At 52.8% G+C, this 12,171-nt stretch overlaps 1 long non-coding RNA gene across 1 annotated transcript; it reads right to left on the bottom strand.

Moving 5' to 3' along the window:
• Nucleotides 1–311: 311 nt before the first annotated feature.
• LOC125522767 (uncharacterized) lies at nucleotides 312–3,478 on the bottom strand. The gene is made up of 3 exons (XR_015610843.1): nucleotides 2,719–3,478; nucleotides 1,852–1,944; nucleotides 312–605 (listed from the first exon to the last, which is right to left on the bottom strand). It is a non-coding gene; the product is annotated as an uncharacterized LOC125522767 (long non-coding RNA).
• Nucleotides 3,479–12,171: the final 8,693 nt, after the last annotated feature.

Raw genomic sequence — 12,171 nt, 5'->3', positions numbered from 1 at the left:
GTGATCCTAAATTTTTTAGTGAAATTTGAGAAGAGAAGAGTCAAAACTCTACGTCAGGATGCCTCACCAGAGCGACAAAGGGACTGAGGAGTAAAAAAATTCCTAACTCTCCGATATATATAATCCTAAATGACTCAAAACATTTTTCTAGACTCAACAACGCCAACGATTCGATCAAGCAGGGGCTCCTAAGTCAGGGAAGGCTCTGATTACCAACTTGTAACGCCCTTGATGCGGCTATATCTCCCACGTGTCGAAGCACGACTTAGAGGCATAACCGCATTGAAAGCAATGTCGCAAGTGAGGTAATCTTCGCAAACAACCCATGTACATAAATAAAGGGGAAAGATACATACTTGGCTTACAATCGCCACTTCACACAACACATGAATATAACATTACATCATCTAGATACACACAACGTCCGACTACGGAACCCAGAATGAAGAATACTACCCCAAATGCTACACAGATCCCCGATCGACCCCAACTGGGATCCACTAGTGATCAACTGGAAACGGAAACGACATAACGAACACAATCTTCATTGAGCTCCTCCTTGAGCTCAGTTGCATCACCTGCACAATATCATCGGCACCTGCAAACTGGTTTTGGAAGTATCTGCGAGTCACGGGGACTCATCAATCTCACACCCTCGCGATCAAGACTATTTAAGCTTATAGGTAGGGTAAAAGGTATGAGGTGGAGCTGCAACAAGTGACTAGCATATTTGGTGGCTAACATATGCGCACAAGAGAGCGAGAAGAGAAGGCAAAGGCACGAGCGACAAACTATGATCAAGAAGTGATCCTAGAACAACCTACGTCAAACATAACTCCAACACCGTGTTCACTTCCCGGACTCCGCCGAGAAGAGACCATCACGGCTACACATGCGGTTGATGCGTTTTAATTAAGATCAACTTCAGGTTGTCTACAATCGGACATTAACAAATTCCCATCTGCCCATAATCACGAGCATGACTTTCGAAAGTTCAAATCCCTGCAGGGGTGTCCCAACTTAGCCCATCACAAGCTCTCACGGTCAACGAAGGATATTCCTTCTCCCAAGACATTCCGATCAGACTTGGCATCCCAGTTACAAGACATCCTCGATAATGGTAAAACAAGTCTAGCAACACCGCCCGAATGTGCCGACAAATCCCGATAGGAGCTGCACATATCTCGTTCTCAGGGCACACTCAGATTGTCCAAACTTCCGATAGGCCAGCCCAGAGTTGCCCTTGGTGGCCACCGGCGGCTGACAAGGTGGACCAACACTCAGAGGAGCACTGGCCCGGGGGGGTTTAAATAAAGATGACCCTCGGATCCGTGGAACCCAAGGGAAAAAGAGGCTAGGTGGCGGATGGTAAAACCAATGTTGGGCATTGCTGGAGGAGTTTTATTCAAGGCGAACTGTCAAGGGGTTCCCATTATAACCCAACCATGTAAGGAACACAAAATCCGGGAACATAACACTGATATGACGGAAACTACGGCGGCAAGAGTGGAACAAAACACCAGGCATAAGGCCGAGACTTCCACCCTTTACCAAGTATATATATGCATTAATTAAATAAGAGATATTGTGATATCCCAACAAAAATATCCATGTTCCAACAAGGAACAAACTCCAATCTTCACCTACAACTAACAACGCTATAAGAGGGGCTGAGCAAAGTGGTAACATAGCCAAACAACGGTTTGCTAGGACATGGTGTGTTAGAGGCTTGGCTCAACAATATGGGAGGCATGATAAAGCATGTGGTAGGTATCGCGGCATGAGCATAGCAAAAGAGCGAGCAACTAGCAAGCAAAGATAGAAGTGATTTCGAGGGTATGGTCATCTTGCCTGAAATCCCGCAAGGAAGAAGAACGAGTCCATGAAGAAGACAAACGGACGAAGTCGAACGAATCCTCACCACACGACGTTATCGGTACCAACCTGAAGAAGCACACCGGAAAGAAGCAAACACTATAGTAAACAACCACCACATAAACATGGCATGACGCACAACCAAGTATGATGCATGTCCGGTTTAATGAAGCATGGCATGGCGAAAGTGCACAAGCAATCCTACAAATTAAGTGGAGCTCAATATGCAACAGTGCATATTGACGAAACACCACGACAAGTTATTTAGTTCGATCTTGTTTATGTACACAACAATATTAAATGTTGATTAACATGGCAAGGGGTGAAGCACAACAAAACTACCTATCTAGGCAAGTTTAAATGAGGCCGGAAACAACAAACAACAATTCCGGTAAAACCCCATATGCATATTTTAAGGTTTGGTACTGTTCTTCCCTAAACACAATTTTAGAGTTGTGAAACATGCAAAGTAAAGCCACCATGTTAAACTAGGCATTTTTCTACCCCATTTACATATAAATATTATTTAAATCCGAGCTACGGTTAATTAGTTATGAAATAAATCGTTTTAACAAGTTATTTAAGCAAATTTAAACAAACATCATTTTAAACATTTTAGACATGGATGAAAAAGACATATTATGAAACTACACAAAATTCTAAGCAACTTTCATATTAAGTTTGTTTAATTTGGATGCACGGTTTGAGAGTTATTAAATGCATGAAGTTTAGGGGGTTTCCTGTAAAACTGGGTTCTCTGGGTAAAAGGAAAATAGTTCTATGAAAAAAAACACGAAACGGGCCGAAACCTAGATCTGGCCCAAGCATGGGGGAGCTGCTCACATCGGGCCTTGAGGCAGGTCGGTGGTGAGACGGCCCACTTGCTGAGTGGAAGGACGAGGTGGCGTTGGGCCTAGGCGAGGCCGGTTCGCGTCGGGCGCTCGTAACCATGACGGGCGTGAGATCGGGCAGCGGGTCAACGATTGGAGCGTTGACGAGCCAGGTACTAGTCGTCTCCCTGACAAGCGAGGCGGCAAGGCGCGCCGGGTGGCAGACTTGGCGCGTGACTCCGGGACGGCTCGGCGGCGGATCCGGGCATGGGGGAGGAAAGCAGCAGAGGACGGGAGGTGAGGCGGATGTGCCGCTCCGGCCGGATCCAATCCATGGCAGTAGCGCATGCGAAGGTCCTGGTGGTGGCACCCATGGCGTGGCTTGGCGGCCTGGGACGGGAGCAGCACGGAGGGAGGTCCGGCGGGCGGCGAAACGTGTGAAACAGGTCGGCCATCACTGGATCCGGGCAACGGCGGCCGCGGACTAAGCTCGATGGCGGCGCTGCTCCAAATCCACGGCAGCGGCGGCGAGCTCCTGCGAGAGGAACGGGAGGGAGAGAGAGGTTAGAGGAGAAGAAACCTCGGGAAGGAGGAGAAAGGACAGGGAGGAGGCCGGTCCTGGTGGCTGGGTTCGTCGGCTGTGACGACTCCATGGAGGGAGGAGAGGGGATCAGGTGCGGCTGTGCTGAAAACCAGGAGGGGGTCGGAGGCTGCTTGGGTTGGGGAATGGATCCTGAGAGATTTGAGTGGGTGGCGGCGCATGATGGGATGGATGGGACATCTCCTAAAAATTAGGGTTTGGTCTAGTTATGAATAGGTAGGGGAACTAGATGCTGGCGATTTGGTCCCTCCGATCAAAATCGGACATTCCGAAAAAATAGACTAGGGAGTTCAATAAACAAAACGAAGATGTTTTGTAGATGTTTGGGGATGATCCGCACACAACGGTAACGACTGTCCGGGTCGGGTCCGGGACAGCTTTCGGACGCGCGCGGGAGTAGGTCCGATGCGCTGTGCAAAGAGGGGTAGGCATGTACCTAGGTGGGTTGTGGAGAGCGGGTTGGTCTGAGAGTAGAGGGGAGAGATGTAGCCCGGCATGATTTCCGGAGACCGAAAACGTCCAACAAAAAGACCGGCTATACTGTCGCTATAGTTATCCGTTGGGGCATCAAACAGACTCCAAATGCGATGAAACTTGACAGGCGGTCTATCTATACTATAATAAGACCACACGCCAACTTTCATCCCATTCCGAGAACATTTATCGGCCACTTATAAAATAATATTTCGGACGTGCCGCGGGCGCGTGCAAGGGTGTCTGGACTCATAACGGACAACGGAAGGAACGGGGAGGCCGGGACGGATGCAAGTTTTTGAAAAAATATGATGCAAGGCACATGATGACAAGGCAAGATACAACACGCAAGCAAAAGACATGGCAAGACAGCGAATAACTGGAAGACACCTGGCGCATCGGTCTCGGGGCGTCACAACCTAGCCCGCCCATCGGCCCTCTAGCAGCTCCTCAGGTAGCAGCGGAGGAGCTGGGGAATTCAGTGGCTCCCCTGAGCTCCTCGCGACTCCGGAGACGAGCGACGACAGCTACGAGCCCCCGAGCTCGCGCGGTGCTCGGTGCGGGGCAGCTGCGTCCAGCCGCCGGCGCCACTGATCTGGATGGGGTTGGCGTCGACGCTGGGCAGCCCACTATTGATGATGGCGCCCCTTGCGGCGGTGCGGGCAATTAGCATTCCTTAGGATTAGAACTCTTGTTCCCTGCGAGGAATCGAAGCAACACCCCGTGGGGGTATGTAAGGCGTATGCCATGTCTTTTATGAATATTATATCCTTAATATGAATCAATGCGAGGTGCTTGTCCTGTCTTGGCTCGGCTCCCCCTTTCTATCCTCGCGAGGACTTGGCGCTCTACGCTGACAGGTCCCGGTCCCCAGGTAGGCTTCAGCCGTCACTGGTATGCCAGGTCACGATGTCGTGGTCAAGGCCAGGAGGTGAGCGGCCCGAGGTCCGGTAAGAGCCCCCGAGTCGCGATGCTTGGGAGGTCCCCTTTAGCGCTCAAGCAGCCCTCGCTGGGCGAGAAAGGAAGGTAACGTCGCCGTGACAGAGCCGCACTGGGCGAGGGTTTTGCGCTGCGTTGGTCCAACTCTTGTAAGGGCGTGACTTATCTCTTGAGTTAGGTGTAGTTCCTCGGTGAAGCGCCTGGCCCGAGCGGTGGCAGCTAAGGCGCTGCTGGGTTAGGTCCTCGCGAGCTTCTCCCCACTCCCCCGCACTTTCCTTAATGCTCTACGTCCTCAGGTCCCGTCCCTCGAGCGAGCTTAGCCGCCTCTGGTATGACAGGTCGCGATGCCGTGGGTCAAGGCCAGGGGTGAGGGCTGGAGAGCTAGTAGGAGCCCATGAGTCGCGATGCTCAGGCGCCCCCTTTTAACGTGCAAGCGGTCTGTGCCGGAGAGAGGGAGAGACAGCTCGCGATGTCCCTAGCGTTGCTCCTGGAGTAGGTCCTGCACACCAGTCATAAAGAGAAACAAGACCTGTTGTTACGGTTGCCAGCCAACCTTTGGTCACTCCGGGGGAGTGATTGGGGCACTGAGGGCCTGGTGAGGTGGCGCCTTGCGAGGCTGCCACGGCCAGAGCTCGACCACTCAGATTTTTCGGCGTTGCAGGAATGGACCCGTGCGTAGATGCCGTGCCAGAGCGAGCGGCTCTATAGGTAGGCGTCAATCGAGCAGGCGATTAGGTTGGGTATGTTAAGCACGCAGGAGGAAATTCATTTTAAGTAGACGCGGAAAAGCAAACGTCGCAGGGCCAGGCCCGAGCAGCTCGGGGATGATGCAGCCCGAGGGGCGCCCCCAACAAGGTAAGTAAAGAGCATAAGCAAAACGGATGCATGCCGTGGGGACTGACCCACGTGGCCTGGGAATGATGCGGCCCTGTGGGCGCTCCCAGCTAAAAACGGAACTTAGAAAGATGTCACATGGTGCCGTTGAAGATGGAGTGGTGTTGAAGAAGCGGGCGATGCGCGATGAAGGCATCGACTCTCACGAGCCCCCAGGCCCAGGAGCCTTGGGAGGCTCCGGGGGCACAGGCGGGTCTCCGAGAGCCATCTCCATCTCCGCTTGGACTGCACGATGCCTGAACTCCTCAGCCTCCAGAATGCTCCTCAGCAGGCGCTGATGTGCGGTGACCGCGTTCGGCAGGCCAAAGGGCATGCGAACATAGCTGTGAGGTGGACCCTCGCAACGCCCCATGCGCGAAGGCCAGAGGCGCTCTTGAGACGCGGCTCGATTGAGCCCTGGTACGTCGATGCAGACGCGCAATCCACTATCCTCGCCTGGATGTGGGGCCATGGCGAGCAAGCGGTGGCTGCCGCGCATGACTCTCGATTCTTGTAGTTCCTGAGTGTTGCTTGCGATGAACTGCTGAGGGTTTGGTCTTCCTTGGCTTGTACCTTCCTGAGGGAAACGTGCCTGGAAGCACCCCTCCAAGTGGTGCCCGAGCGCCTCCCTTGCGACCTTGGCAAAGTCGGTGGCTCTCCAAGAAAGAGCCCCCGAGCCCTGCCTAAGGAGGGCGCCGGGCGCGCCTTCCAATGCAAGAGAGGGTGGCGCTCCCTGATTGGGCGCGGACCCTGATGCGACACCTCCGGAGGCGCCTGCCTCCTTGTTGCTTGGGCCAGGCGAAACCTTCTTCTTGGGGGTCGCCTTGGGAAGTCTTCCGTTCCCGTGGTCCGGGTCTTCGATTGCTGCGGCTTGGAACGTGCGCTCGAGTGAATACACTATGTCCCTTTCTTCACAAGGTACGGTGATGACTCCACCGCTTCCCGGCATCTTGAGGACATTGTATCCATGGTGAGTCACTGCCATGAACTTGGCCAGGGCTGGGTAACCGAGGATGGCGTTGTACGGTAGACGGATGTGGGCAACGTCGAAGTCGATGAGCTCGGTGCGGTAGTTCTTGCACTGCCCGAAGGTGACTGGAAGGCGAACCTTCCCTATTGGAACAGTGGAACCATCAGTGACTCCTGAGAATGGCTTGGTTGGCTGAAGCTGATCATACGGCACTTGCAGATTGTCGAACGTCTCGACGGACAGGACGTTGAGTCCTGCTCCGCCATCAATGAGGGTCCTGGTGACTTGCACGTTGCTGATGACTGGGAGCAAAGCATCGGGGGGGCTCCGGCCGTTGCCGCGCACTTGAGCTGATCCGCTGAGCTGAACGTGATAGCGCATGCAGACCACCTGAGAGGGCGCGTGGCCTCAAGCTTGGGGAGGACTGCATTCACCTCACGAGCAAACTGCTTGAAGATGCGCTGTGAGGCTGGGGCCTGCGCGCCACCCAAGATGCAAGCGATTGCGCGCGGCTCCTGGAAGCCCCTAGCCCCCTCGTCTTGATGTTGGTCTTCGTTCCTCCTTGGTGGTGGCGGCAGAGGAGGAAGGCCTGCGTTGCCGTGCGGGCGATCCTCACGAGGCTGATCTCTCCAGCCTCCCTCGCGAGGCTGGTCCTGCCAACGGTCCTCGCGAGGTCGATCACGCCACCCTTGGCGAGGGCCACGGTCTTCCCATCGTCCGCCACCTCTTCCTCCTCCTCGGCCATAGCCCCTGTCGTTGCGCTCGGGGCGTCGGCCGACACGCCCATCTCTCACGGCCCTGAGCTCTTGACATTCATTGGTGTTGTGGGTGTGGAGGTCGTGGTACACGCAGTACCGGCTGCCCTTGGATGACTCAGGCTGATCTCTGCCTCGCTTTGTGTCTGGTTCCGCTGCAAGCACGGCAGTCCCCTTGCGCTTCACGTCCCTGGCCTTGGGCTTCTTCTCTTCTGGGTCGGCAGCCGGGAGTTCGAGGAGGGAAAGGCGCCCTTCCTCAGCCCTTGCGCACTTGGTCGCCAAGTTGAACAGCTCCAGGGATGTGCACAGGTCTTCATGGATTGCTAGCTACTCCTTCATCTTGATGTCGCGCACGCCGTCGGAGAAGGCCGAGATGATGGCTTCTTCAGTCACCTTGGGGATCTTGAGGCGAGCGTTGTTGAAGCACTGGATGTATTTCTGCAGGTTTTCCCCTTGCTGCTGCTTGATGCGGCGCAGATCGCTCACGGCCGGGGGCCGGTCGCGAGTGCCCTGGAAGTTGGCGATGAAGCGAGTGCGCATCTCGTCCTAGGAGGAGATTGTGCCAGGAGCCAGGTTCAGGAGCCAGGTGCGGGCTCCGTCCTTGAGCGCCATGAGGAACCAGTTTGCCATGACCCTTTCGTCTCCGTTGGCGGCTTCGATGCATAGCTCGTAGACCTGTAGGAACTCCGCGGGGTCCGCCATGCCATCGTAGCGAGGGGGCAGGTCAGGCTTGAACTTGCCTGGCCATGCGACGCCGCGCAGCTCGGGGGTGAGAGCACGGCAGCCTGCCGTGGCTACCGGTGCCTTTTACTGGTACTGGGCTTGCCCATGGGGATTACCGCGCGCCGCCGCTTGGAGCAGCACGGGGCCTTGGCGTGGAGGTGCAGGGATGCGATCTTGGCGCGCCGGTGCTGGGAGCGCGCGAGCACCTTCTTGGGGACGAGGGATCTCTTGGTAGCTCCTTTCTTGCTGCGTAGGCACCGGACGCGGAGGGTCTCGCCCTGGGGCTGCGTGCCTTGGAGCCAGGGCGCCTTCTTGGGGAGGACGTGGTGGAGGCACCTCCTGATCTTCGCCTCCCGCGCGGAACGGAGGGCGAGGCAGCAAGAGGGACGGCAAGGGGGAGCCCCCTGCGGTGCTGACGAGCTCGGTGATGCGGGCGAGCCATTCTTCGTAGAGGTCGTCGACGGGGTGGTAGTGCAGGAGCTCTCTTGCCAGGAGCAGCGCGGCGTGCGCGTCCGTGGGGGCGCGACGGGCGTGGGACAACGAAACAGATGGAGTTGGCGACGGTGTGGCGGTGCGGCCTTCCTGCCATACCGAAGGATGCTGGGATGAGGCCTGCTGCTCGTTCCCCGCTGGGCCGGTGGCGGCAGGCGACGGGGAACGATGAGGCCGTCCAACGACGGGTGTTGTCTGGGCCACGCGGGTGGCGAGAGCAGCCCGGCGCTCGGCGCGAGCCCGACGAGTGTCACCATGGACACGACAGAAGATCACACGCGAACAGCAGAAGAAAGATTCCAGCGCACCCCTACCTGGCGCGCCAAATGTCGGATTTCGGGTTCCGGCAGACCCTTGAGGTTCGAACAATGGGGTGTGCGCGGAGATCTCTCCCCTACCGATCTATGTTCAATCTCCTCGCGTGATTTGAGCTGGAAACAACAAACAACACAAGGGACACGAGGTTTATACTGGTTCGGGCCACCGTTGTGGTGTAATACCCTACTCCAGTGTGTGGTGTGGTGGATTGCCTCAGGGGCTGATGATGAACAGTACAAAGGAAGAACAACCTCGCGAGAGGTGTTCTTGAGCTGGTGCGATGAACTGCTGGGATGAGTTCAGTCGCCTCTCTCTCTCTGCTAGGGTTCTACCAGATCTCTCTCTCTCTCTCTCTCTCTCTCTCTTCGGGGTGTCCCCCTACTCTGTGGTGGCTAGCTCTATTTATAGAGGCCCTGGGCGTCTCCCCAAAATAATGAGCGGGAAGGGCGCCAACAATTGGCCATTTCGAAGGGGAACATCTAGTACAAGTTATACTGACCAAAGGTGGCCTTCGGCTGCCAAAAGTACTGGTGATGACGCCGTCTTGGGCTCCACGGTGACCTCCGTCCTGCCGCTCTGCTGGTCTTGGTCTCGTTGCACCGGAATGGTAACCTTTGCCCGATGCCTTGACCTATGCTTGCCCCCTTTGCACCAAAGAGGAAACAAGGACATTGCGCAGGCCGGCGCCCACCTAGTCTCGATCGTCATGGCTTGCGTCACGGGTTCCTCGCGAGGTACCCCCTCTTTGATCTCTCCGCCTCCTCGCGAGCCTGCCTGGCGAGCCTGCCTTTGAGGAAGCTTCCTGTCATCCGCCCCGCGAGGCTTGGTCCCTCGCGAGGGTCATGAGCTTGTGCTGATGAAGATGGGCCGCGCTGGTCCCCCACTTGAGCCATGCTGCAGGCCGCAGGCAGGCAAGTCTGGGGACCCCCGTTCCCAGAACGCTGACAACTACGATAACGTTTTCTCACTCGTATCGATGCTTAAAAGTCTGTCTGAATCATGTTAGCAGTTGCCACATTTTATGAAATCTGGCAAATAGATGTCAAAACTGCATTCCTTAATGGATTTCTTAAAGAAGAGTTGTATATGATGCAACTAGAAGGTTTTGTCGATCCTAAAGGTGCTAACAAAAGTGAGCAAGCACCAGCGATCCATCTATGGACTGGTGCAAGCATCTCGGAGTTGGAATATATGGTTTGACAAAGTGATCAAAGCATATGGTTTTATACAGACTTGCGGTATAGTCTGTATTTACAAAAAAGTGAGTGGGAGCACTACAGCATTTCTGATAAGTATATGTGAATGACATATTATTGATCGGAAATAATGTAGAATTTTCTAGAAATCATAAAGGAATGTTTGAAAGGAGTTTTTCAAAGAAAGACCTCGGTTAAGCTACTTACATATTGAGCATCAAGATCTATAGAGATAGATCAAGACGCTTGTATATTTTCAATGAATACCTACCTTGACAAGATTTTGAAGTAGTTCAAAATGGAACAGTCAAAGAAGGAGTTCTTGCCTGTGTTGCAAGGTGTGAAGTTGAGTAAAGGCTCAAAACCCGACCACGACATAAAATAGAAAGAGAATGAAAAGTCATTCCCGATGCCTCAGTCATAGGTTCTACAAAGTACGCTATGTTGTGTACCAGACCTATTGTGTACCTCAACATAAGTTTGGCAAGAGGGTACAATAGTGATCCAGGAGTGGATCACTGGACATCGGTCAAAAATATCCTTAGTGGAATAAGGAAATGTTTCTCGGTTATGGAGGTGACAAAGAGTTCGTCATAAAGAGTTAGGTCAATGCAAGCTTTGACACCGATCTGGATGACTCTAAGTCTCGATCTAGATACATATTGAAAGTGGGAGCAATTAGCTAGAGTAGCTCCATGCAAAGCATTGTAGACATAGAAAATTTGCAAAATAGATACGGCTCTGAATGTGGCAGACCCATTAACTAAATTTCTCTCACAAGCAAAACATGATCACTCTTTGGGTGTTAATCACATAGCGATGTGAACTAGATTATTGACTCTAGTAAACCCTTTGGGTGTTAGTCACATGGAGATGTGAACTAATCACATAAAGATGTGAACTATTGGTGTTAAATCACATGACGATGTGAACTAGATTATTGACTCTAGTACAAGTGGGAGACTGAAGGAAATATGCCCTAGAGGCAATAATAAAGTTCTTATTTATATTTCCTTATATCATGATAAATGTTTACTATTCATGCTAGAATTGTATTAACCAGAAACTTAGTACATGTGTGAATACATAGACAAACAGAGCGTCCCTAGTATGCCTCTACTTGACTAGCTCGTTAATCAAAGATGGTTAAGTTTCCTAGCCATGGACATGTGTTGTCATTTGATCAACGAGATCACATCATTAGAGAATGATGTGGTGGACAAGACCCATCCGTTAGCTTAGCATAATGATCGTTCAGTTTTATTGCTACTGCTTTCTTCATAACTTATACATGTTCCTCTGACTATGAGATTATGAAACTCCCGAATACCGGAGGAACACCTTGTGTGCTATCAAACGTTACAACGTAACTAGGTGATTATAAAGATGCTCTACAGGTGCCTCCAATGGTGTTTGTCATAGATCGAGATTAGGATTTGTCACTCCGTCTATCGGAGAGGTATCTCTGGGCCCTCTCGGTAATGCACATCACTATAAGCGTTGCAAGCAATGTGACTAACGACTTAGTTGCGGGATGATGCATTACGAAACGAGTAAAGAGACTTGCCGGTAACGAGATTGAACTAGGTATTGAGATACCGATGATCGAATCTCGGGCAAGTAACATACCGATGACAAAGGGAACAACGTATGTTGTTATGCGGTTTGACCGATAAAGATCTTCGTAGAATATGTAGGAACCAATATGAGCATCCAGGTTCCTCTATTGGTTATTGACCGGAGATGAGTTTCGGTCATGTCTACATAGTTCTCGAACCCATAGGGTCCGCATGCTTAACGTTCTGTGACGATTTGTATTATGAGTTATGTGATTTGATGACCGAAGTTTGTTCGGAGTCCCAGATGAGATCGGGGACATGACGAGGAGTCTCGAAATGGTCGAGACGTATAGATCGGTATATTGGAAGGCTATATTCGGACAACGGAAGGTTCTGAGTGATTCAGGTATTTTTAGGAGTACCGGAGAGTTACGGGAATTCGTATTGGGCCTTAATGGGCCATACGGGAAAGGAGAGAAAGGCCTCAAGGTTGGCCGCACCCCTTCCCCATGGACTGGTCCGAATTGGACTAGGGAAAGGGGGCGCCCCCTTCCTTCCTTCTCCTT

This window comes from Triticum urartu, chromosome 7A (genome assembly GCF_056163025.1).
Source record: "Triticum urartu cultivar PI428250 chromosome 7A, HENAU_Tu73, whole genome shotgun sequence".
NCBI lineage: Eukaryota > Viridiplantae > Streptophyta > Magnoliopsida > Poales > Poaceae > Triticum > Triticum urartu.
Note: the sequence above shows the minus strand (reverse complement) of the source record. Positions and strands in the feature narration are given on the sequence as shown.